This window comes from Monodon monoceros, unplaced genomic scaffold (assembly GCF_005190385.1).
Source record: "Monodon monoceros isolate NGI ecotype Baffin Bay Population unplaced genomic scaffold, NGI_Narwhal_1 Super_Scaffold_8, whole genome shotgun sequence".
NCBI classification, from domain to species: Eukaryota; Metazoa; Chordata; class Mammalia; order Artiodactyla; family Monodontidae; genus Monodon; species Monodon monoceros.
In genome coordinates this window covers 62,706,703-62,734,290 of record NW_021703785.1, presented here as the reverse complement: position 1 = coordinate 62,734,290, position 27,588 = coordinate 62,706,703, and the positions used below count along the sequence as shown (strand labels likewise).

The 27,588-nt window shown below is 35.8% G+C and overlaps 1 long non-coding RNA gene across 1 annotated transcript in view; it reads left to right on the top strand.

The window, feature by feature from the left end:
* Positions 1–27,588, top strand: part of LOC114888107 — a 67,440-nt gene that overhangs the window by 1,421 nt on the left and 38,431 nt on the right. The window contains exon 2 of the long non-coding RNA XR_003791693.1: positions 10,809–10,897. This is a non-coding gene — a long non-coding RNA (uncharacterized LOC114888107). The remainder of the gene's footprint in view (positions 1–10,808; positions 10,898–27,588) is intronic.

The window sequence follows — 27,588 nt, the reverse complement described above, 5'->3', positions numbered from 1 at the left end:
AATAAACTGTTTTCCACAGTGGCAGAGACATTTTATATACTGATAGCAACGTATGGCAGTTCCAGTTTCTCCACATCCTCACCAAAACTTTCGCCTTGTTTTGTTTTTGATCATAGCCATTCTAGCGGGTATAAAATGGTATCTCATTGTGGTTTTGATTTGCAGTTCCCTGATGGCTAATGATATTCATTGAGAATCTTTTCATGTTCTTATTGGTCATTTGTATATATTCTTTGGAGAATGTCTATTCAAATCCTTTGCCCACTTTTAAATTGGGTTGTTTTTTTGTTGTTTAAGTTATGAGTTCTTTATATATTCTGGATACTAGACCCTTATCAGATATATGATTTACAAATATTTTCTCACATTCTGTAGGTTGTCTTCACTTTCTTGCTAATGTTTTTTGATTTTCAAACTTAAATTTTTGATGAAGTCTAATTTATCTATTTTTTTCTGTTGTGGATTGTGATTTTGGTGTCATATTTAAGAATCCATTGCCAAATCCAAGGTCATAAGGATTGTTGAAAACCATCTCTGCACTTCGTTTTACACAAAGCAGAAAGTGAATTTATCACAAGGATTTCAACCTGCAAGCCAAGAAACTTGAGGCTATGGGAGCGACGAGTTCCGAGTTGCTCACAGACTAAAGAGTGTGTATAGGGTAAATGCAGAAGTAATTTGGCTTTTTCAGCTGATCCTTATTTGGATCAGTGTAGTTGTGTCAGGGGACCAAGGAAGTCCAAAGATAGCATGAGCAGACTTGGTCTTTGGGGATTGGCTGGCATCCTCTGCTGATTTCTGAGGAGGGCTGTAAATTCCTGCAACTTACATTAGGTAAGGTAAAGTTTTGTGTTTCTTTAATGCACCTGTGTTGTCCAACTCCATTTTGTCCCCAATATAAGTGACTCCATTTTAGTTTTGGTTCTACAGAATTCACCCCTATATTCTTCTAAGAGTTTTATGGTTTTAGCTCTTATATTAAGTCATTAATCCATTTTGAGTTTATTTTTATATACATTCTGTGGTAGGCATTCCATTTCATTCCTTTGCATGTTGTCCCAGAATCATTTGTTGAAGTGAATATTCTTATCCACAATGAATGGACTTGACAACCTTGTCAGAAATCAATTTGCCGTAGATGTATGGGTTTGTTTCTGGAGTATTACTTCTACTTTGTCCATCTTATGTCTGTCCTATGCCAGCACCACACTGTAGCTTTGTACTAAGTTTTGAAATTGGGAAGTGTAAGTCCTCCAGTTTTTTTCTTTTCCAATATTGTTTTGGCTCTTCAGATCCCTTGCAATTTTATATGAGTTTGAGGATCAGCTTTTTCATTTTTGCAAAAAAGGCAGCTGGTATTTTGATAGGGATTGCATTGAATTAATAGATCTCTTTGACAAGTATTGTTATCTTAAAATATTAAGTCCTCTAATCTGTGAACATGATGTCTTTCCATTTATTTAAGTCTTCTTTAATGTTTTTTCACAATATTTGTGGTTTCCAGTGTACAAGTCTTTCATCTCCTTAGTTAATTTATTTCTATCTATTTCTTTTCTTTTTTTTTTGAATGCTATCTTAGTCTGTTTGGGGATGCTATAACAAAATCCCACAGACTGGGTGCCTTAAACAACAGAAATTTCTTTCTCACAGTTCTGGAGTCTGGGAAGTCCAAGATCACAGTGCTGACAGATCTGGTTTCTGGTGAGAGTTGTCTTCCTGGCTTGTAGAGAACTGCCTTCTCCGGGTGTCCTCATGTGGTGGTGAGGGAGAGAAAGGCAGCTCTGGTGTCTCTTATTATAAGGATACTAGGCCCTCTTTCCAAAAAACAATCACATTGGGGCATAGGGCTTTAACATGAATTTTGGGGGAACACAATTTAGTCCATAGTAAATGCAATTATAAATGGAATTTTTACTTAATTTCCTTTTTGGATTATTCATTGTTGATGTATTAAAAAAACTGATTTTTGAGTGTTGATGTTGCACTCTGAAAACTTGTCAAATTTGTTTATTAGTGCTAATACTTGTGTGTGGTATGCATGCGTGTGTTCTTTAAGGTTTCTTTTTTTTTTTTTTTTGTGGCATGCGGGCCTGTCATTGTTGTGGCCTCTCCCGTTGCGGAGCACAGGCTCCGGACGCAGGCTCAGCGGCCATGGATCACGGGCCCAGCCGCTCCGCAGCATGTGGGATCTTCCCGGACCGGGGCACAGACCCCGTGTCCTCTGCATTGGCAGGCGGACTCTCAACCACTGCGCCACCAGGGAAGCCCTAAGGTTTCTTTATATAGGATCGTGTCATCTGTAAATTGAGGAAGTTTTACTTATTCCTTACAGTTGGGATGCCTTTTATTTCCTTTCCTTGCCTAATTGCTCTGGCTAGAGTCATTCCTTCATTTTAAGGAATTGGCTCATGCAGTTGTAGATGCTGGCAGGTGTGATCCACAGGGCAGGCTGGTAGGATGAAAACACCAGAGCACTTTGTAGTTTTAACAACGCCTGCCCTCAGGGGAAACTAGTAAACCAGAGCCTAATCTGCTGGTTTTATTAGAGCCTAGCTGACCTGGGGGAAAGGAGATACCCAATTCCAGCCCACTGTAGCCATGTGTCTCACCTGTGGGTGGGGGAATCTGAGAAACACTTGTGAAGTTCACAGTTCGGGGACACAGGCTCACTAAAAGACTGAGACCTAATCCAAGGATTGTAGACTGCTTCCCTTTCCCAAACCTTACCACCACATAACTAAAGGCCTATTTACAGCAGTTCCTTTTATCCAGTACATCATGTCTAGCTATCAAGAAAAAATTACAAGGCATACTAAAAGACCAAAAATACAGTTTAAAGAGGTAGAACAAGCATCACAGCCAGACATGGCATGGATGTTGGAATTATCAGACTGGCAATTTAAAACTATGCCTCCTGATGTAGTGTATTTCATATTATTACTATTTATGAATTATGTTCATAAAAACAGAAATTGAATCTGGATTGAATCAAGCCCCTAGGTCTAACTACCGGTTTACTTGAATAAAGAGGCACAGAGTAACTTGTTAAAGTGACAGCATGATAATACAATCTGCCCAATACATAGTGTAGTAAACCGTAAGAAAACTGAATGTGAATTGGCTATGTGATATTAAGGAATTACTGTTAACTGTTACAGGCTGAATTGTGCTGCCACCACCCCCCACCGCCCCAAATTAATATGTAGAAGCGGTAATGTCTAGTACCTCAAAATGTGATTGTATTTGAAGATAGGACCTTTAAAGAGGTGATTAAGTTAAATGAGGCTGTTAGGGTGGGCCCTAATTCAATATGACTGGTATCCTTAAAAGAAGAGATTAGGACACAGATTGAGAGAGAGACACTAGGGATGCCAGCACACAGAGAAAAGACCTTGTGAAGGTAGAGCGAGAAGGGGCTATTTGCAAGCCAAGGAGAGAGGCCTCAGAGAAAACCAACCCTGCTCTCACTTTGATCTTGGATTTCAGCCTCCAGACTCAGAGAAAATTAATTTCTGTTGTTTAAATCCCCTAGTCTGCGGTATGTTGTTATGACAGCCCTGGCAAACTAATACAATAACACTAGATGGAATAGTGATTTTTTTAGTTATGAGAATAAGAAAAATGGACTTTGTGTATTAGAGATACAAAATATAGCATTTACAAGTAAATAAGTAAATAAAAGAAAAAGAAAAAATAAAAGAAACAAAATTCTGTTAGGATTTTAAATCCTATTTAAATTAATATGCCAAGTATAATTTTATACACAAACTCAATTACCTGTATATATTATATTCCTTGAAAAAAGGAGGCAACTTCAAACCTGTAATAAATGTTTAATATGTCCAAAAAATGTATTTCAAAGTTTAAGCTTTAGTGGATAAACGGTTATCTAGAACAGTGCCTTAATTTTTTTATTAGCCTTTTAGGCTTAATTAAATAAAAACTTTAATAAGGTTGGGAGGTAAGAAAACAAGATTTGTCATACAAAAAAAAATTCAGTACTATAAGATTTTTATTTAACCTCTTGATCCTACATCTGATAGCCTTTCTCCCACACTGAAAATGTTGGTCCCCAACTGCATCAAAATGATGATTGTTTTGTCCCACATAACATTTGCAACCATCTCAGAATAACAACACTAATGCTACCATCGACAGTATAATCACTGGAACATTTAAAGGTTTTTATTGAAGGGTTTTTTTGTCCTAAGACTGTATACTACTGGAAATGCATATACAAATTATGAGTTTATTTAAGTCGTTTAAAATAATTTCTTTCTGGTTGGCTATGTCAACAACTTGATACAGGGAAATATTTGTTTTTGCTTCTGTTTTTAGGAATTGAAACTTTTTTTAGTTCTTAGGAATTATTTTATAATTTATTTTTATAAGTATTTAAAATAATTGTATAGTTACAAGTAAAATCTATAAAATAAGATTAAACTCAGAAATTTTAGTTTCTATTCCAGTTCCTTCATCCTGTTTCTCCCTTCCTCAATTGGTAACCATTATATTTTAGGTTTTTGCTTTATTCTGCTATTTTAACATGGTATACAATATAATAGATATAGATAAATATATCTCCTGTTACTAATACTAATGGAAACTGGTAAATAAAGAGAGAGAATTAAACATTTATCCTGTTTTTATAAATCACTGTACCTCAAGGGATTCAGTTAATTCATGAGTGGAAATTTCTTTTTAAAGAAAAATAAAGGCTAATAAATTCAGAATTAATAGGATCAGATTTTCACCATTTTGAAACTCCAAATGAAATAATTTACCTAGTCATTGATTGGTTGCTAACATCACAGAAAGAGAAACTAGCTAGAAAGGACTCTTGCAAAAAAGCAAAAAATCCAGTCACACCTCTTTGTAGCTAACTAGTTATTTACAAAAAATAAAGAAGACAAAGGAACATGTTAAATGACACTACAGGGATACAGTCAGCCAGATCCAGAATATAGGAAACTCTGCAGAACACATAACAGTGTTTCCTCACAAATATATCAAAAGGAAAAGAGAGAGGAGTGGGAGAACCAACGAAGAAATTGTTGAAAGCAAACTATAAAAATTTGAGATAATATAGAAATTTGAACACTGATTACATATCCAAAAATATTAAGGAATTATTGCTATTTTTTTAGGTGTGATAATGGTACTGTGGCTTGTTTTTTTAAAAGAATCTTTATTCTTTAAAGATATATCCTGCAAGGATAAATACTGAAATGTCTATAGATGAAATGATATGTTTCAGATTTGCTTCCAAATAATTCATGGGGACAGGAGTGGGGGAAATGTGTGTGGGTTTACGTAAATCAACATTAGCCATGGATTAGTCATTGTTGAAGCTGATGAATGGGAGGCCATTATACTCTTTTTTTGTACTTTTGTACATTTTTTGGAAATACCTACCAGCTGTGCAGGCCACACAGTGACAACAGGAAGGCCCAACAGGCAGGGCTTTCTCTACTGCCTGTCTCCTCCTTGCTTAGCTACTTTACATACTTTCAAAACACAGATCATGTCATATCCCCGCTGTTAAATTTTTTCACTGAGCCACCAGGGTCCACAAAATAAATTATGCATCCTTAATATGATAGTAACCCTCAGCAGTCTGATTCCACTCATGTTTCCAGACTGAGTCTTTCACAATAACTCCTTTGACACACTGGTGTCTTATTAGCTATCTCGTCATGAAATATCATTTCTTTCTCTCTGTTTCTCTCTAGTGATGTTATTTTACTTTGCATTTTCCTCCTCAATAACTTTTCTGCTGAATCTTATATTGCTTTCTAGGCTATATAATGTTATCACTTCTGACACTTTCTGGGATTCCTCAGTTGGAATTAGTTTTTCTGATCTCTGATGTCCCCAAATGCTTTATTTTCATCAACATGGCCTTACAGTTCACTCAGCTTAACTAAACTTTAGACAGGCTTCTTCCCTCTAGGCTCATGACTTACCTTTTCTTAGAGCATTTACTTCTGACAACTTGTAAATTCTTTCTCTGCCCCTTTGATATGTAATTTCTTTTTTTAGAATTGATTTTTTTAATGTCTTTAAAAAAATTGTAGTTGATTTACAATGTTGTGTTAGTTTCAAATGTACAGAAAAGTGATTCAGATATATATATATATATATATATATATATATATATATATACACACACATATGTATATAAGGTACACACATAGGTATCTATTCTTTTTCAGATTCTATTCCATTATAGGTTATTACAAGATATTGAATATAGTTCCCTGTGTTATACAGTAGGTCCTTGTTGTTTATCTATTTTATATATAGTAGTGTGTATCTATTAATCCCAAACTCCTAATTTATCCCTCCCTCCCCTTCCCTTTTAGTAACCATAATTTTGTTTTCTATGTCTGTGTGTCTGCTTTGTAAATAAGTTCATTTGTGTATCAATTTTTATTCCACATATAATTGATATCATATGATATTTGTCTGTCTCTGATTTACTTCACTTAGTATGATAATCTCTAGGTTCATCCATGTTGCTACAAATAGCATTATTTCATTATTTTTATGGCTGAGTAATACTCCACTGTATATATTTACCATATCTACTTTATTCATTCATCTGTCAACGGACATTTAGGTTGCTTCCATGTCTTGGCTATTATAAATGGTGCTGCTATGAACATTGGGGTACATGTATCTTTCAAATTAGAGTTTTCATCTTTTCCAAATATATGCTCAGAAGTGGGATTGCTGGATCACATGGTAACTCTATTTTTAGTTTTTTAAGGAACCTCCAGAGATGTAAATTAAAAAAAAAGAGGCTTTAACCTCTCTCTCCCCTTCGAAATGTAATAATAAAGGAAGATATGCTCCCATCGCTCATTGTCTGCTGGGAGAGTAGGAGCCTAACCACCGTGGGTGCCTAGCTCCAGGTTGTAAAAGTACCCCCTGTCATGAAGATAAGAGAAAGTTTACTTTTCCTTTGGGTAAGGCCAGTTAACACAGGTGGTCTACAATGTCCTCACCCCAGCTCTTAAAACCTCTCCTACTATAAAATTCTTTGCTTCAAAGGACACAATCAACAGAGTGAAAAGGCAACTTATGGACTGGGAGAAAATATTTGCAAATCATGTATCTGATAAGGTGTTAATATCTAGAATATATTAAGAACTCCTATGACCTGACAACAACAAAAAAAACCAACTCGATTGAAAAATGGGCAGAGGAGGAGCTTCTGGTTTGGTGAAAGCATCCACATGCCAGGAGGGTGGGGCCACCCCAGTTCCTTGGGGACAGAAGCTCCTGCTCCTGGGACTCTTCCGTACTTCATCCTGTGTACCTCTTCATCTGGTTGTTCATCTGTATCCTTTACAATATCCTTTATTAATAAACTGGTAAACGATTTTTCGGTGGTTCCTATAAGCTTATTCTTCTGGATCATCATTTGTGTCATTTTATCAAGAAAGAGATTATTTCAAGGACTTTTTGAATTATGAGAGCTAATAAGCTACATAAGGGTTTTTTTTGAAACACAAGGGAAGGCTGTTTGGAGAGAATGAGAGAATAAGATGAAGGTGATGGCAGGACCAGTGCCTAAGTTGAGTTTGTAATAGTTTCTCAAGTTGCCTTGAAAGATATCTGCACTTTATTTCTGCTTTTATAAAAATTGGAAGTCAAACGAAGAATATAGTATGTGATAGATTGATATGTTTTTCATTACTTGAGAACATGGACTATTTTCTCTCCTATATATTTAGCTGTTTTGGCTTTGAATCTTCATAGTTCAATCAGTGTAATATTGAAGGAAGCCTCTTAGGTTTTACTGAAGACTCAGCCATGTTTTCTTTTTTATTGACTGCACTGGAACTAAATATATCTTGGCAGAGAAAACACACTGCTTGCCACCATTTGAAGTACCCACTGCCCGTGGACATAATTGTCCATCAACCCTATAGAGATCTGTAAATTTGTTTGGAAGGCCTGCAAATGAGATTCATCCAATGATAAGTTTTCCTAAGAAGAAGCTGGAGAAACCACTGAAAACAAATATACTTCTCTTATCACCTACCTTAGCATCCACTGTGGCTAGTTCCATGATAGAAAACAAAGGAAAATATTTTATGACAAATGGCAACATTTCTGACTGATTTTTAGCTGTACCCTTAACAGGGAATAGATGTGTGTGATGTGTAATTATTCAACTGTTACTCTGTGTGTGTGTGTGTGTGTGTGTGTGTGTGTGTATAATACTGAGAAGTTCATATCCTAATATACTACATTTTAAAGTTTTAAATAATGTCATCAAGACTATGTGTTGTACATCTACAGAGCCAACACACATGTCATAAATATTGTTATGAATGCTAATAATCAGCTACATGTTTGGTAAATGCATTTAGGTTTAGAAATAACAAATTATTGGGCCATCGGCTATATTTCTAATTGAAAGGCTTGGGGGAATGTATAAATACTCTAAACTCTTACTTGCTATGGAAAAATTTTACTCATCACTGAATTATTACTTGGCCTTTGAAAATCTTTATTATTTGGCTCCCTTGGAGAGATGGATAATTTACCTAATATGGACAAGTACTTTCCTCCCAAGAGGGAGTAGTTTTACTAGCCTGTGCCTCAGAGGATCAGAAATATACATGGGCAAAGGACTTGAATAGACATTTATCCAAAGATGTACAATAAGCATATGAAAAGATGCTCAACATCACCAGTCATTAGGGAAATGCAAATAAAAACCACAGTAAGATACCACCTCACATCCTTTGGGATGGCTATTATCAAAAAACCCACAAAATAACAAGCATTGGCAAGGATGTGGAGAAATCAGAAACCTTGGACACTGCAGACGAGCATGTAAAATGGTGCAGATGCTATGGAAAACAGTATGGTCGTTCCTCAGAAAGTTCAACATAGAATTACCATGTGATCCAGCAATTCCACTTCTAGATATATTCCCCAAGGAACTGAAAGCAGAGACTTGAACAGATATTTGTACACCAGTGTTTATAGTAACATTATTTACAGTAGTCAAAAGGTGGAAACAACCCAATGTCCATCAACAGATAAATTCATAAACTGTGGTGTATACATTCAACAGAGTATTTTTCAGCTTTAAAAGGGAATGAAATTCTGACACATGCTACAAGATGGATGAACCTTGAAAACATTATGCTAAATGAAATAAGCTAAACACAGAAGGACAATTATTGTATGATTGTACCTAATGAGATACCTAGAATAGTTAAATTCATAGAGACAGAAAGTAGAACAGTTTATCAGGGACTGTGGGATGGGAAGAATGGGAAATTATTGGTTAATGTGTATTGAGTTTCCATTTTGGAGGAATTAAAAAGTTCTGGAAACAGGTAATTCTGATGCACATTTGTGAATGTACTTAATGCCACTGAATTGTATATTTAAAATAGGTTACAATAGTAAATTTTATGTATATTTTCCTATAATAAAAATATTTAAAAGCCACCAAAACAACTCTCCCATTATTTGTTTCAGCAGAGTTGAGTTTAGACTGTGTTCTGATCTCTCTTAACTATTTAGGTAGCCTTGAGTAAAGTCTTCCTTACCTTTTTAACTCTATTGGGGGCAATTTTTGCTTTGACAGTTTGTAATTCTGGCTTTGCATTGTATGTACCATGCATTATATATATAATATATATATATATATATATACTTATTTGAACACATCTGTTTCTCTGTGGTATTTTAAGCCCCTTGAGGTTGGGAACCATGTTGTGTTCATACTATCATCATCCAGAATGCATTTCCTGGTGTCCTTACAAATTAGAGCCTCAAAAAATTTTGCTGAAAACAATTTAAATTGTTTCTGTTAGGCACGGAGAGTTTTCCTGTGTACAAGTGACATCTTTTGGCACCAAATGGAATAGCTAGTACTGTATTAGTATTTTCCTCGAACAAATTGTTCTCTTTAAAAAAATCTAGATCCTATATATGTTTTTAAAAGTTTACCCAAAATAAGCATCGTTGCAATCAAAGGGTAACAGGCTAATGTTATTGCTAAAGGATGCTTTTGTCCCCTGGGTGGAGCCTACCTGGGACAATTCCATAGCCCCAACCAGGTCGGGAAAGTCACCACACTTATAAGAGATTCCCTAAATCATAATGATTAATTTATTAATAATTGGTATAAAGATGATAGTTGAAACCAAGGAAAAGGAGAAGTATGTGTGTTGGCTGTAGAGGCAAAAGGCTTTGCAAAGAACCCTGAGAAATGTCACTTGTATTGCTAATTGTCTTGAGGGAAAATTTTGTGCTTAAAAAAACTATTTATAGTTGCCCGTGTTTTAATGAATATTCAATTTATTAAAATTGTAGACGTGTAAATTTAGATCTTTTAAGCCTTTAAGCTCAAGGTATTCATTTTGTTATAAACTTAGTCAATTTTGTTTTGACTAAAAATAGTCTCTTTTTCTAACTCCTCAGTGGATTCTTACATGCCATGAAATTTGAGAACCATAAGAGGGGTTTCTAAATTACAGTGAACGAATCTCTAATTCTTGAAGCATTGTCTCAGTGAGGCCATAAAGAGTTAAGTTTTATAGATTTGGCATGAAGATTCCATAACATTTTCAGTTCTCATTGGCACAGGTCAAACCATAGTTTCTTTTAGCCAGCACTGGTTTCAGGAGAGTGTGTCTGACTTTCTTCCAAGGATGATCCTGATAAAGAAAGAAAGCAAGGGCAAAGAAAGCAGGAAGGGAAAACAGAGTTACACAGCAGGCCCCAGTGCAGAATTTGACTTTCTGTCTCTGCCGCTTTCTTCCTTTCCTCAGGCAAACTTACTGAACCAGTACTAGTCAAACTCTGAAGATCTCAAGGACTTGCTCTGGTTCGTGCTTGCATCTCTAATGCCTACTGAAATGTGAGTGCTTACTGTTCATTCATTCATTCAAGAACTATTTATTGAGAGCCTGTAATATACCAGGCATGGTTCTAGCTGCTGGCAATGTTAATACTGACCAAATAGCCAAAAATCCATGTTCTCATAGAAATATATCCTAGTGGGAAAAGACAGACAACCAAAAAATAAGTAAGAAGAACAGATAGTATGTTAGACGTATCAGTGTCCTCCAGGCAAATATCACCAGGAACACACCTGTAGTTGAACAACTTGGGTTTATTACTTGTTGCAGTGAGGGAGAACTATCACCACAGGGAACTGTGGGGGAGCTCAGTAAGAGGGTATTAAAAAGAACCTATTATAGGATTTAGGCCTTGGCTGGATAACTTTGGGGAGGTTCTAATAAGTGGAGATTTTCTTTGGATTCCATGTTGTCAGAAAGCAGGGACAATTTTATAATTGTGTCCTTGCCTGTTGTTGACATTCTGTGAGATTGTTTATGGCCAACAGGAGAACACCATGGCCTAGCTGTGAATATCAGGCCAATTTCCAGATTTCAGGGATTTTTGCTTTCTCAGATGATAAGTGCCCTGAAGAAAAAAAGTAAATCAGGGAGAAGAGATAGGGAGTTCTGGATGGAACTAGGTGGAGTGGTTTTGATTTGCAAAAGGATAGTCAACAAAAGACTCCATGAGTAATTAACATGTGTGCAAAGATCTGAAGGAGGTGAGGAGGGTGAACCCACAAGTGAAAGGTGGGGAAATGAATAGAGGGGAGAGGGGAAATCCTTGACACATTCCAGGAACTGTAAGGAAACCATGGGACTAAATGGTTAGTTAACAAAGATAAGAGAAATGACCCAAACTAAGGTATTGCTGCTAGATACAGAGTGCCTAACCAGGTTATCCAGCACTGAGTGGAGTTCAAACTGACTTTAGCAGGTCCTGGGTCAAGACTGGACCACTTTCTGGTATGCTAATTAGGGGTATTGATCCAGGATTGGATAAGTCTAGACCGGATTATTTTAAAAAGCAGGTTTAAAATAAATAAAATAAAAAATAAAAAGCACGTTTAGGCAGACTTTATCTCTCCAGCATCGTCTAAGAGCAGTTTCTCAAACAGGTGATGAGCTTTGTGCTGGCACAGAGCATTCAAACATTTGCTAAATGCTTTAACTCCAGTCATGGGACCTCCCTAAACAGATTCCACATAGAGAAAACCTGAAATCATCTTAAAATGTGTGTTGCATGAGAATGAATTCTGAGTTATGAAAATGCTTCTTCTAAATTGTAACTAGACAAGCTCTCTCATAACAATACTTTAAACATTTACTGTGTAAATTTTCACACGTTAATCTCATTGAACATTTTAACTGCCTTAAGAAATAGGGTAGGAATCTTTCCATTTATATTTGGTTGAACCATATGAAATTGCTATATTTTACCATTTTTAACCTACAAAAATGGCAGTTACATTTGGTCCTACCTAAAAGGTGAGGAAATTGGAGAAGTTAAGAAAGGCAAAGGAGAGTTAGTGGTAGAGTTTCACAACTCCTATACTTATGTCTCCAGCCTAGATTACTCCCCTGGACTCCATACTCATCCACATCTCTTGAAAATCTATCTAGTAAGCTTCAAGTTTAACATGGTAAAAACTGCTCCAATCAAAAGACATAGAATGGCTAAATGAATTTTTAAAAAGTATATGCTCTTTCACTTTAGCTTTAAGAATGTATACAGACTGAAAGAGAAGGGATGAAAAAAAGATATTTCATGCAAATAGACACCAAAAAAAAAAACAGGCTTAGTTATATTTATATCAGACAAACAGACAAAATAGAGTTTAAGCCACAGTCTAATAATAGGCAAAGAAGGTCATTATATAATGAAAAAGGGGTCGTTCCAAGACAATATAACATTTGTAAATATACACCTAACATGGGAGCACCTAATTATATATAGCAAATATTAACAGACGTGAAGAGAGAAATAGATAGCCATACAGTAATAGTAGAGGATTTCAATACCCCACTTTCAACAATGGATAGATCTTGTAGATAGCAAATCAGTATGGAAACATTGGTCCTAAACTACATGTTATATCAGATGAACTTAACAAACATATACAGAAATATGAACTTAACAGAAATATACAGACCATTCCATCCCAACGCAGCAGAATACACATTCTTCTCAAGCACACATGGAATATTCTCTAGGATAAATCACATGTTTGGCCACAAAATAAGTCTTAATACATTTAAGAGATTGAACTCATATCAAGCATCTTTTATGAAATCAGAAATCAATTATAAGAAGAAAACTGGAGAATTTATGTGGAGATTAAACAACATGCTTCTGAATAACCAATGGGTCAAAGAAATCAAAAGGGCAATCAAAAAATATTTTGAGACAAACGGAAAGACAACATACCAAAACTTATGGGATACAGCACAAGCAGTTGTAAGAGGTAAGTTTATAGGAATAAACACCTACATTAAGATGCAATAAAGATCTCAGATTAAAAAAACTAATTGTATACCTCAAAGGACTAGGAAAAAAATCTAAGCCCAAATTTAGTAGAAGGAAGGAAATAAATTTAAAAGAGTAGAAATAGAGACTATAAAAAGAGAATAGAAAAGATTGAGCTGCTTTTTTTTTTTAAAGATAAACACAGTTGACAAACCTTTAGCTAGACTCACCAAGAAAAAAAGAGACTCAAATAAGAAATGAAAGAGGATACATTGCAACTGTTACCATAGAAATATAAAGGATCATAAGAAATTACTATGAACAATTATATACCAACAAATTAGACAACCTAAAAGAAATGGATAAATTCCTAGAAACATACAACCTACAAAGACTAAATCATGAGGAAACAGAAAATCTGAACAGACAAATTGCTAGTAAGGTTATTGAAGTAGTAATCAAAACTCTCCCAACAAATGAAAGTTCAGGATAGATGGCTTCACAGAATTCCACTAACCAATTAAGGAAGTAATATCAAATATTCTCAAATTCTTTCAAAAAACAGAAGAGGAGAGGACGTTTTCAAACTCATTTTATGAGGTCAGCACTATCCTAATACCAAAGCCAGACAAGGACACTACGATAGAAGAAAATTACAGGTCAGTTTTCACTGGTAAACATAGATGCAAAAATCCTCAACCCAATATTAGCAAACCAATTCAACATTACATTAAAAGGATCTTACACCATGATCAAGTAGGATTTATTCCTAGGATGCAGGATGGATCAACATCTGCAAATCAATCAATCATATTGACAAAATGAAGGATAAAACCTATATGATCATCTCAATAAATGCAGAAAAATTATGTTGCAAAATTCAACATTCGTTCATGATAAAAACTCTCAACAGACTGGGTGTAGATGGAACATACCTTGATGTAATAAGGGCCATATATGACAAGCCCACAGCTAACATCATAATCAATGATGAAGAGTTGAAAACTTTTCATCTAAGATCAGGAACAACACAAAGATGCCCATGACACTTGTGTTCAGTATAGTACTGGAAGTCCTAGATAGAGCAACTAGACAAGAAAATAAATAAAAGGTATCCAAATTGGAAAGGAAGATGTAAAACTGTCTCTATTTGCAGATGACATATATAGAAGACCTAAAGATGTCACCAAAAAACTGTTAGGACTAATAATCAAATTCAGTAAATTTGCAAGATACAAAACCAATATACAAATATCAATGCATTTGTATACACTAATGACTATTAGGAAAAGAAATGGAGAAAATAACTCCATTTAGAATTGCATCAAAAAGAATGAAATACCTAGGAATAAATCTAACCAAGGAGGTGAAAATCTGTACACTGAAAACTATAAGACATTGATGAAGTAAACTGAAGACATAAATAAATGGAAAGATATTCTGTGCTCATGGATTGGAAGAATTAGTATTGTTAAAGTATCTATACTACCCAAAGTGATCTACAGATTTATTACAATCCCTATCAAAATTCCAATGGCATTTTTCACAGAAATAAAAGAAACTCCTAAAATATGTTTGGAACCACAAAAGACCCCAAATGGCCAAAGCAGTCTAGAGAAAGAAGAACAAAACTGGAGTTATCACACTTCCTGACTTCAATCAATATTACAAAGCTACAGTAATCAAAACAGTATGGTATTGGCATAAAAAAGGACACATAGATCAATGGAGCAGAATAGAGATCCCAGAAATAAACCTATGCATATGTGGTCAATTAATTTACAACAAAGGAGCCAAGAATATACAATAGGCAAAGAACAGGCTCTTCAATAAATTGTGTTGGGAAAACTGGGCAGCCACACGTGAAAGAATGAAACTGGCCCACTATCTTACACCATACACAAAAATTAACTCAAAATGTATTAAAGACTTGAATGTAAGACCTAAAACCATAAAAGCCTTAGAAGAAAACATGAGGTGAGCTTCTTTATAGTGGGCTTGACAATGAATTTTTGGATTTGACACTAAAACCAAAGGCAACAAAAGCAAAAACAAACAAGTAGGGCTCCATCAAATTATGAAGCTTCTGCATAGCAAAGAAAATCATCAGCAAAATGAAAAGACAACCTATGGAATGGGAGACAATATTTGAAAGTCATATACCTGTTAAAGAGTTAATATCCAAAATATATAAACAACTCATATAACTCAGTAGCAAAAAACAACCTTATTAAAAAACCAGCAGAAGAATAGAATAGACATTTTTCCAAGAAGACATACAAATGGCCAACAGGTACATGCAAAGGTGCTTATCATCACTAACCATCAGGGAAATGCAAATCAAAACCACAATGAGAGATCACCTCACACTTGTTCGAATGGCTATCATCAAAAAGACAACAGATAACAAGTGTTGGTGAGGATATGGAGAAAAGAGAACCGTCATGTGCTGTTGGTGGGAATGTAAATTGGTGCAGCCACTATGGAAAATAGTATGAAGTTTCCTGAAAAAATTAAAAATAGTTCTGGATGATATAGCAGTTCCACTCTCGGTATATATCTGAAGGAAACAAAACCACTATTTTGAAGATACATCTGCACGCCCATGTTTACTGCAGTATTATTTACAATAGCCAAGACATGGAACCAACCTCAGCATCCATCCACAGATGAATGGATAAAGAAGTTGTGGAGGGTGTTTCTCTCCCTCTCCCTCCCTCCCTCCCTTTCACTTTCTCTCTCCCCTTCCCTCCATAAATGTATATATATATAGGTAACTGTGTGAAGTGATGGATATTAATTAGACTTATTGTGATCATTTCAAAATATATCAAATTATGTTGTACACCTGAAACTAATACAATATTATATGTCAATTATATCTCAATAAAACTGGGGGAAAAACATGGTAAAAATTGAACTTCAAATTCACCAAGTCTTCTCCTGCCACCTTTCCCATCTCAGTAAATGGCAACTCCATCTTTCCAATAGCGCAGGCTAGGAAACTATGGAAACTGTCTTTAACTTCTCTCATTTTCTCACACTCATATTTAGACATCAGTAAATCCTGTCAGTTCTGCTTTTGAAATATAACCAGAATGTGACCACTTCTTACCATGCTGTCCAAGCCACCATTTTCTTTATATTATGGTAATAGCTTCTTAACTGGTTGCCTGTTGACATCTGCTTTCCATACAGAATGACCTTTTTTAAACATCTAAATCTGATTATATCACTCCTCTGCTAGAAGTGTTCTGATGACTTCACATAGCCAAAGTCATTAAAAATCCTACAAAACCCTTTATTTCTCACACCTCCATGACCTTTTTGATCTCACCTTAACACATTTCTGCCTCCAGGCCTTCACATTTATAGTTTCTTCTACTTGTAGTTCTTTTCTTTAAACTTAAAAAATTCTAATTGTAAATACTATGTATTTCCAAGAGATCATTTAAAAAGTAATCATAGGGCTTCCCTGGTGGCGCAGTGGTTGAGAGTCCGCCTGCCGATGCAGGGGGCACGGGTTCGTGCCCCAGTCCGGGAAGATCCCACATGCCGCGGAGTGGCTAGGCCCGTGAGCCATGGCTGCTGAGCCTGTGCGTACGGAGCCTGTGCTCCGCAATGGGAGCGGCCACAACAGTGAGAGGCCCACGTACCGCAAAAAAATAAAATAAAATAAAAAATAAAAATAAATAAAAAGTAATCATAATATCAATATCACACTGTAAAAGTAAACTATAATTCCATTATATCATCTGATACACTGTGTTTACATTTTCTTAGTTTTCACAATTAAAAAAAATTTTTCAAATCAGGATCCAAACAGGATCGACAATTGCATTTGCTTAATATGTCTCTTAAGATACTTAAAAAAAAAAAAATTATTTATTTACTTTTCTGGCCATGCCCTGCAGCATGTGGGATTTTAGTTCCCTGACCAGGGATTGAACTCATGCCCCTTGCAGTGGAAGTGGGGAGTCTTAACCACTGGACCACCAGGGAAGTCCCTAAGATACTTTTAATCTATGAAGCTCTGTCTCCATTTTTTCACATCCTTTGTTTGTTAAAAAAATAAAAAAAGATTGGACATTTTGTGGGGTAGAATTTCTGACATTCTAGATTGATATTGTTTAACATGTTTATCTCCTTTTTATTTCCTCTAACCAGGTTATTAGATTAGACCTGGAGGCTAGACAGATCCAAGTTTGATTTTTTTTCACAAATATTTCATAGATGAGTTTGTATTTTGCCTATTGTGTTACATTGATGAGAGGTTATAATGTCTGGCTGTCTCCTTTTTGTGATGTTAAGACTTCAGTAGATTTAGGTATTGAATTAATTCATTGTAGCCACTAGAGGTCAGGACTTTATTTTAAAAACAAGCACTTCATTAAAAAAAAATGCAGTGCTCACATAAAAAAATTTTTTTTAATTAAAAAAAAGCACTTCATGAAGGATCTAGGCTTAAGTTTTGTAAAAGAGTGAAAAAAATCTATATTAATGATGTGTCAATTTTAGGAATTTCTGGATAAAAATTTTTTGACTCAAATATAAATGTTTGCTGCTTTAAAAGTTTAAATATGTTTTTTTGCAATATAATCTTTCTATTTTTAAATTTATTTATTTATTTATTTTTGGCTGTGTTGGGTCTTCGTTTCTGTGCGAGGGCTTTCTCTAGTTGTGGCAAGCGGGGGCCACTCTTCATTGCAGTGCGCAGGCCTCTCACTGTCGCGGCCTCTCTTGTTGTGGAGCACAGGCTCCAGACGCGCAGGCTCAGTAGTTGTGGCTCACGGGCCCAGTTGCTCCGTGGCATGTGGGATCTTCCCAGACCAGGGCTCGAACCCGTATCCCCTGCATTGGCAGGCAGATTCTCAACCACTGCGCCACCAGGGAAGCCCTCTATTTTTAAATCATTATCACTATGCTAAAATTATGTTTCCTAGATTTAAATACTCCTGTACTCCAGAAGTTAAAGTCATTTTATATGCTGCTTTAACTGTATACAGTACGCTGGTTAAAGTGGAGAAACAGGAAGATAGGACAGAAGGAAGAATACTGGTGAAACCAAACATGGAGTTAAAAAGCACTGAGCAGCAAAGGAGAGGAGGAAGTAAATTTACATATCCGTGGCTACAGTGGAAACCTGAAACTGCTTCCTCTCTGGGGATGTTCTCAGGCCCCTTTCCCAGTGCTATCTCCAGAACTTCGTAAGAAACATGCCTTGCTATGGGTAGCCTTATGAATCCAAAGAAGTTCTTCAATTTAATCATTTAAGAATTTTGATTGGGATTGCTGCTATGTGCTGTTTGTGTTCTTCACAAGTGGGAGAAATTTAACTCAGCGATGTAACTGTTATGGTAAATTACTGGCCAAAAACCTCATGCCAAAACAGTAGATGAGTATGATAATAACAATAATATATACATTTTTAGAATCATCCTATAGGGGTGGAAAAACATGGACTAACCCAGAGAACCCAGGATTTAGATTCTGGCACTGCTTTACTATGGCATCTTGTAGCATGACCACTTTGAGCTTCTGTCTACCTGTATGTAAAGTGGGACCAGTGAGACCTAGAGCTGCCAGGGTGGTTGCAAGGGTTGGGTCTTCTTATCTCATTCATTGCTTCTATTTAGTTTCCCTTACAGGATCTTTGCACAGCCCCAACCTCATTTCTTTTTATTGCTGAATATTCCATCATATGGATATATCACATTTTATTTATTTATTCATCAATTCAGGGTCATTTGGTTTGTTTCTACTTTTTGGTTATTTTGATTAATGTTGTTATAAATACTCATGTATAAGTTTTAGTGTGCATGTATATATATTTTTTCTCTTGGGTATTTATCCAGGGATGGAATTATTATTAAGTCATATGGTAACTCTGTATTTAACCTTTTAAGGAAGTGCCAGACTAATTTTCCAAACTGGCTATACAATTTTACATTCCAACCAGCAGTGTACGAGGACGCTCCAATTTCTCCAAGTCCTTGCCAACATTTGTTGTTGTCTGTCTTTTTGATTACAGCCATCCTAGTAAATGAGCAGTGATATTTCATTGTGGTTTTAGTTTGCATTTCCTTAATGGCTGATGATGTTGAGCATCTTGTTGTGTGCTTATCAGTCATTTATATATCTTCTTTGGAGAAATGTTTATCCAGATCTTTTGCCCATCTTTTACTTGGGTTATTTTTCTTTTTATAGTTGAGTTGTAAGAATAATTTATATATTCTGGATACTACTCCTTTATCAGATATGATATGAGCTGTTTATATATTTTGGAGATTAATCCTTTGTCCATTGATTCGTTTGCAAATATTTTCTGCCATTCTGAGGGTTGTCTTTTCTTCTTGTTTATGGTCTCCTTTGCTGTGCAAAAGCTTTGAAGTTTCATTAGGTCCCATTTGTTTATTTCTGTTTTTATTTCCATTACTCTAGGAGGCGGATCAAAAAATATCCAGCTGTGACTTATGTCAAAGAGTGTTCTTCCTATGTTTTCCTCTAAGAGTTTTATAGTGTCCGGTCTTACATTTAGGTCTCTAATCCATTTTGAGTTTATTTTTGTGTGTGGTGTTAGGGAGTTTTCTAATTTCATTCTTTTATATGTAGCTGTCCAGTTTTCCCAGCACCACTTATTGAAGAGACTGTCTTTTCTCCATTGTATATCCTTGCTTCCTTTGTCATAGAGTAGCCGACCATAGGTGCATGGGTTTATCTCTGGGCTTTCTATCTTGTTCCATTGATCTGTATTTCTGTTTTTGTGCCAGTACCATTGTCTTGATTACTGTAACTATGTAGTATAGTCTGAAGTCAGGGAGTCTGATTCCTCCAGCTCCACTTTTTTCCCTCAAGACTGCTTTGGCTATTCGGGATCTTTTGTGTCTCCATACAAATTTTTTAAGACATTTTGTTCTAGTTCTGTAAAAAATGCCACTGGTAATTTGATAGGGATTGCATTGAATCTGTACATTGCTTTGGGTAGTATAGTCATTTTCACAGTATTGATTCTTCCAATCCAAGAACATGGTATATATCTCTCCATCTGTTGGTATCATCTTTTTTTTTTTTTTTTTTTTTTTTTTTTTTGCGGTACGCAGGCCTCTCACTGCTGTGGCTTCTCCCGTTGCGGAGCACAGGCTCCGGATGTGCAGGCTCAGCGGCCATGGCTCACGGGCCCAGCCGCTCCACGGCATGTGGGATCCTCCCGGACCGGGACACGGACCCGCATCCCCTGCATCAGCAGGCGGACTCTCAACCACTGCGCCACCAGGGAAGCCCTCTTGGTATCATCTTTAATTTCTTTCATCAGTGTCTTATAGTTTTCTGCATATAGGTCTTTTGTCTCCCTAGGTAGGTTTATTCCTAGGTATTTTATTCTTTTTGATGCAATGGTAAATGGGAGTGTTTCTTTAATTTCTCTTTCAGATTTTTCATCATTAGTATATAGGAATGCAAGAGATTCCTGTGCATTAATTTTGTATCCTGCAACTTTACCAAATTCATTGATTAGCTCTAGTAGTTTTCTGGTGGCATCTTTAGGATTCTCTATGTATAGTATCATGTCATCTGCAGTGACAGTTTTACTTCTTCTTTTCCAATTTGTATTCTTTTATTTCTTTTTCTCCTCTGATTGCCGTGGCTAGGACTTCCAAAACTATGTTGAATTAAAGTGGTGAGAGTGGACATCCTTGTCTTGTTCCTGATCTTTGAGGAAATGCTTTCAGTTTTCACCTTTGAGAATGATGTTTGCTGTGGGTTTGTCGTATATGGCCTTTATTATGTTGAGAGAGGTTCCCACTATGCCCACTTTCTGGAGAGTTTTTATCAAAAATAGGTATTGAATTTTGTCAAAAGCTTTTTCTGCATCTATTGAGATGATCATATTGTTTTTATTCTTCAATTTGTTAATATGGTGTATCACATTGATTGATTTGCATATATTGAAGAATCCTTGCATCCATGGAATAAATCCTATTGATCATGGTGTATGATCCTTTTAATGTGTTGTTGGATTGTTTGCTAGTTTTTTGTTGAGTATTTTTGCATCTATATTCATCAGTGATACTGGTCTGTAATTTTCTTTTTTTGTAGTGTCTTTGTCTGGTTTTGGTATCAGGGTGATGGTGCCCTCATAGAATGAGTTTGGGAGTGTTCCCTCCTCTGCAATTTTTTGGAAGAGTTTGAGAAGGTTGGGTGTTAGCTCTTCTCTAAGTGTTTGATAGAATTCATCTGTGATGCCATCTGGTCCTGGACTTTTGTTTGTTGGAAGATTTTTTATCACAGTTTCAATTTCATTACTTGTGATTGGTCTGTTCATATTGTCTGTTTCTTCCTTGTTCAGTCTTGGAAGGTTATACCTTACTAAGAATTTGTCCGTTTCTTCCAGGTTGTCCATTTTATTGGCATAGAGCTGCTTGTAGTAGTTTCTTAGGATGCTTTGTATTTCTGCAGTTTCTGTTGTAACTTCTCCTTTTTTCATTTCTAATTTTATTGATTTCAGTCCTCTCCCTCTTTTTCTTGATGAATCTGGCTAAAGGCTTATCAACTTTGTTTATCTTCTCAAATAACTGGCTTTTAGTTTTATTGATCTTTGGCATTGTTTTCTTTGTTTCTATTTCATTTATTTCTGCTCTGATCTCTATGATTTATTTCCTTCTGCTAACTTTGGGTTTTGTTTGTTCTTCTTTCCCTAGTTCCTTTAGGTGTAAGGTTAGATTGTTTATTTGAGATTTTTCTGTTTCTTGAGGTAGGCTTGTATAGCTATAAACTTCCCTCTTAGAACTGCTTTTGCTGCATCCCATAGGTTTTGGATCGTCCTGTTTTCATTGTCATTTGTCTCTAGGTATTTTTTGATTTCCTTTTTGATTTCTTCAGTGATCTCTTGGTTATTTAGTAATGTATTGTTTAGCCTCCATGTGTTTGTGTTTTTCCATTTTTTTCCCTGTAATTCATTTCTAATCTCATAGCGTTGTGGTCAGAAAAGATGCTTGATATGATTTCAATTTTCTTAAATTTACTGAGGCTTGATTTGTGACCCAAGATGTGATCTATCCTGGAGAATGTTCCCTGCACACATGAGAAGAAAGTGTAATCTGCTGTTTTTGGATGGAATGTCCTATAAATATCAATTAACTCTATCTGGTCTTTTGTGTCATTTAAAACTTCTGTTTCCTTATTTATTTTCATTTTGGATGATCTGTCCATTGGTGTAAGTGAGGTGTTAAAGTCCCCCACTATTACTGTTTTACTGTCAATTTCCTGTTTTATAGCTTTTAGCAGTTGCCTTATGTATTGAGATGGTCCTATGTTGGTGCATATATGTTTATAATTCTTATATCTTCTTGGATTGAACCCTTGATCATTATGTAGTGTCCTTCCTTGTGTCTTGTAACATTCTTTATTTTAAAGTCTATTTTATCTGATATTAGTATTGCTACTCCAGCTTTCTTTTGATTTCCATTTGCATGGAATATCTTTTTCCATCCCCTCACTTTCAGTCTGTATGTGTCCCTAGGTCTGAAGTGGGTCTCTTGTAGACAGCATATAGATGGGTCTTGTTTTTGTATCCACTCTGCAAGCCTGTGTCTTTTGGTTGGAGCATTTAATCCATTCACGTTTAAGGTAATTATCGATATGTATGTTCCTATGACCATTTTCTTAATTGTTTGGGGTTTGTTTTTGTAGGCCCTTTTCTTCTCTTGTGTTTCCTACTTGGAGAAGTTCCTTTAGCATTTGTTGTAGAGCTGGTTTTGGTGGTGCTGATTCTCTTAGCTTTTGCTTGTCTGTAAAGCTTTTGATTTCTCCATTGAATCTGAATGAGATCCTTGCCGGGTAGAGTAATCTTGGTTGTAGTTTCTTCCCTTTCATCACTTTAAGTATATCATGCCACTCCCTTCTGGCTTGTAGAGTTTCTGCTGAGAAATCAGCTGTTGACCTTATGGGAGTTCCCTTGTATGTTATTTGTCATTTTTCCCTTGCTGCTTTCAGTAATTTTTCTTTGCCTTTGATTTTTGTCAGTTTGATTACTGTGTGTCTCAGCATGTTTCTCCTTGGGTTTATCCTGCCTGGAACTCTCTGTGCTTCCTGGAGTTGGGTGGCTATTTCCTTTCCCAAGTTAGGGAAGTTTTCAACTATAATCTCTTTGTATATTTTATCCGGTCCTTTCTCTCTCTTCTCCTTCTGGGACCCCTATAATGAGAATGTTGTTGCGTTTAATGTTGTCTCAGAGGTCTCTTAGGCTGTCTTCATTTCTTTTCATTCTTTTTTCTTTTTTTTTTTTGTGGTACGCGGGCCTCTCACTGTTTTGGCCTCTCCCGTTGCAGAGCACAGGCTCTGGATGCGCAGGCTCAGAGGCCATGGCTCACACACCAGCTGCTCCGCGGCATGTGGGATCTTCCCAGACTAGGGCACGAACCCGTGTCTCCTGCTTCGGCAGGCAGCCTCTCAACCACTGAGCCACCAGGGAAGCCCTCTTTTTTCCTTATTCTATTCAGCAGCAGTGAATTCCACCATTCTGTCTTCCAGGTCACTTATCCATTCTTCTGCCTCAGTTATTCTGCTATTGATTCCTTCTAGTGTATTTTTCTTTTCAGTTATTTTCTTGTTCATCTCTGTTTGTTTGTTCTTTAATTCTTCTAGGTCTTTGTTAAACATTTCTTGCATCTTCTTGATCTTTGCCTCCATTCTTTTTCCGAGGTCCTGGATCATCTTTGCTTCATCATTCTGAATTCTTTTTCTGGAAGGTTGCCTATCTCCACTTCATTTAGTTGTTTTTCTGGGGTTTTATCTTGTTCCTTCATCTGGTACATAGCCCTGTGCCTTTTCTTCTTGTCTGTCTTTCTGTGAATGTGTTTTTTGTTCCATGGGCTGCAGGATTGTAGTTCTTCTTGCTTCTGCTGTCTCGAGTTTTAAATTTTATTAGCTTAGTTTTTAACATAATGTAGTGAATTTCAAGTTTGTATAATTTAATTTTTAATGGTGGCTATCTAACATCTGACTTGTAAAATTTAGCAGTAACCTTCTCACAAACCTGTAAAAATCAATTCCAAAACACTACTGATTCTTCTTGCTCCCCCTGCCCCAAGTACACCATGCACATCTTGATCACAAGTGATAGAGAATAGATTTTTCAAACTGATATCATGTGTTTTGGTGCCATATCATTTATGTTTTGGAGCCCTGCTATGGATACCTTGGCTGCTGAGTCTTTAAGAGGGTAGAGAAAACTTAAACCTTACTAATAATCTCTACCTTCACTATTTATTGGCTAGTCATTGGCTATGGCAGGTTTCTTATACTTTAACATGCCTACAAATTATCCAACGAATTCACTAAATTGCAGATTCTAGGGCTCAACTCCAAGCTTCTGATTCTGTAGACATAGAGTGGCAGTAAGAAATGTATAAGCATCTGAGGAAATGCTGACATAGGTGTTCTTTATGCTTTGAGAAACACTTTTGTCATGGTATTATACAGTTGAAGACACTAAGATAAATTCTTCTAAACAGGTTACTGTCAGTGCTGTTGTCAATCAGCCCGGATAAGGTGAGCTTTTATATTAAGTATAATTCAATAGGAGGTCCTAGCTTTGTTCAGAAAGAAATGCTCTCACATATCTCTCTCCTTAATTTACAGTTAAACATCAATTCATAAATTTAGAAACAGTAAAAATCTGTTCACACCTTAATGTCACCAGATCATGACTTCAGAAGAGTAGATTGAAATCTACTTCTGTATCTCTGTCATGTCTACCTGTATCACTTCTACCTCTACCTCTAGCTGCATCTCCATTTCTATCCCTACCTCTACCTCTATTTCTGTCTTTTTAAAAAATATATGCTTGGTCAGTTTACCTGACATTATGCATTATAAAGTATTATATATTAAAACTCCCACTGGTGAAGAAAGGAAGTGGAGTTTGGGGTGGGAAGAGTGGTATATCATAACAAGTGTTCAGGGAAGTAATTTTCTTCTAGTAATTATTCTTCTAAATAAATATTTTACTTCGTTTACTTCATTTTAGTTGAGAACTATTTGGGTTTTTATCTTGGCCAGAAACAAGGAGAGTTGAGAAACTACAGCATTTGGAGCCAAAGGAAATCAGAGTAAGAATTAAAGACATTAACAAATTGACATCTAAACCCCAAACACTTCAGTATCTTGGTACATATCATCCATATATTTTAAATAAGGATGATAACCAATATAATCTTGGGATTTACTGTGAGAAAGGGTCCTTTGAATAGTTGTACAACTGCCTTTTACTATTATCTGCAGCTGGGCCTGGCCCAAATCATGCTGAACTAGCGTAATTCTAGTTGTGTCCTTAGGAATTTCTTAAATAGCTAATATAAATTTTTCACTTATTTAAAAACAGAAGTTTTAAAATTCTATACTATTCTCTTTTCCCATTAGAAAATTTTTTTTAGAAGTATCTCTTCATTTCAGTCTATATGGTATTAAATCTTTAGGTTTAATTAACTACTTAGTAGAAAATTCTGTACAAGAACATGCTTGGAAACATTTAATAGTTTTGTTTGTTTATTGTTGTTGTGCTGTTGCATAGGGAAGGAATTGCTGAGGAAAGGAGGAAAATGAAATATCTTCTTTTAAGCCTCATGATTTACTAAAATAACTGAAAACATCAGATTATTAATATTATTAAGATATTTCAGTGTTCTGTAAGTAGAAATAAAGTCAATACAGAGTTTATAGACTAGTTGGATAACTCATTTCATTCCACCCATAAATTTATTCATTAACTGAATGAAAGAGAAACCATATTATATTTAAAGAAGCCTGGCCTTTGAAGTCATGGAGTCATATTGACTTGAATTCAAATCTCTGCTTGTAAAGATTAAATGTGGTTTATTATCTATCTATCTGTCTGTCCATCCATCCATCCATGTTGAATGGATGAAATTCAACATGGTTCATGCTTTCAGGAAGCTTCCAGTCCAGTGAAGAAGCAGATAATAAATCAGTGGTCACAGGTCAGTATGATTATAGTGTGTGTAGATGCTGCCTCAGTACAATGGAGGAGATCTAAATCAGACAGGGGTGGGAGGATAAGGGAGAACTTTAAAGAAGTGATGCTTGATTTCAGTTCTCAAGGACATATGGAGTCAACCAAATAAACAGTTGAAGGCCATTTTAAGGAGAAGAAATTAATATCTGAGGGTCAAGAGATTTGAAATGCTTATCAGACACACCATGGGAGAAGGAAGTTTGTGCTAAATACTCAAAACAAAAATAAACAATGGTTTATTTATACTAATACCCAAGGACAACAGAAGCCATACTGATTCATATTTTCTTAACTAAAAGAGTCATCCAAGTGACTGGCAGGTGAACCAGGTCTCCCTCCTCCAACTGTCTTAATTTCTACTAAGAAAGTAATGGTAGAAATTATCTTAATTTAAAATTAATTTAGATAGTTATATAACTATAGTTATATTAGATCGTTGAAACTCTTTTCATTGATCTATTTAACCCCTTTGCCAGATTAGCCAAAACTCTTTATTCTCCTTGTGAAACAGTGACATATGTCTAGAATCACTGAACACTCACTTGCATCTGGTAGGGTACTCATTAGTATGCTCCTGCAAGTTGACTCTCCAACTGAGTGAGGCTATGGACTAAATTATGTCCCCTCCAAATACATATGTTGAAGCCCTAACCCCCACTGTGGCTGTATTTGGAGTGAGGAGGTAATTAAGGTTAAATGAGGTTATAAGGGTGGAGCCCTGATCTGATAGGATTAATGTCCTTATAAGAGGTGTCACCAGGGAGCTCTCTCTTTGCCTCTCCTCTCACCTGTGAACACAAAGGGAGAAGCTGTCCATCTGCAAGTCAGAAGAGAGCTGTAACCAGGAACCGAATTGACTGGACCTTGATCTTGGACTTACTAGCATCCAGAACTATGAGAAAATAAATTTCTGTTGCTTAAGCCACTGAATCTGTGGTATATTTTATGGCATCCTGAGGTGATTAAGACAAGTGATGATGATTCTTACCATGAATTAGCCTTGCTTGTCCTTGTATTTGTGATTGCAATTATATAATTTAATTAAATATTATATAATCCATGAAAAATGAGTAGGAAAAGTTATTTTTATGAAAAACTAAGTTGAGTTTTTGAAAGGCATGATGAAGACAAATCTTTAAAGAAAAAGTGCTGAATTAGATGTTTGTGAAAGTGCTTTGTTAATAAAAAAGTTCTCAGTAAATATGTTATTG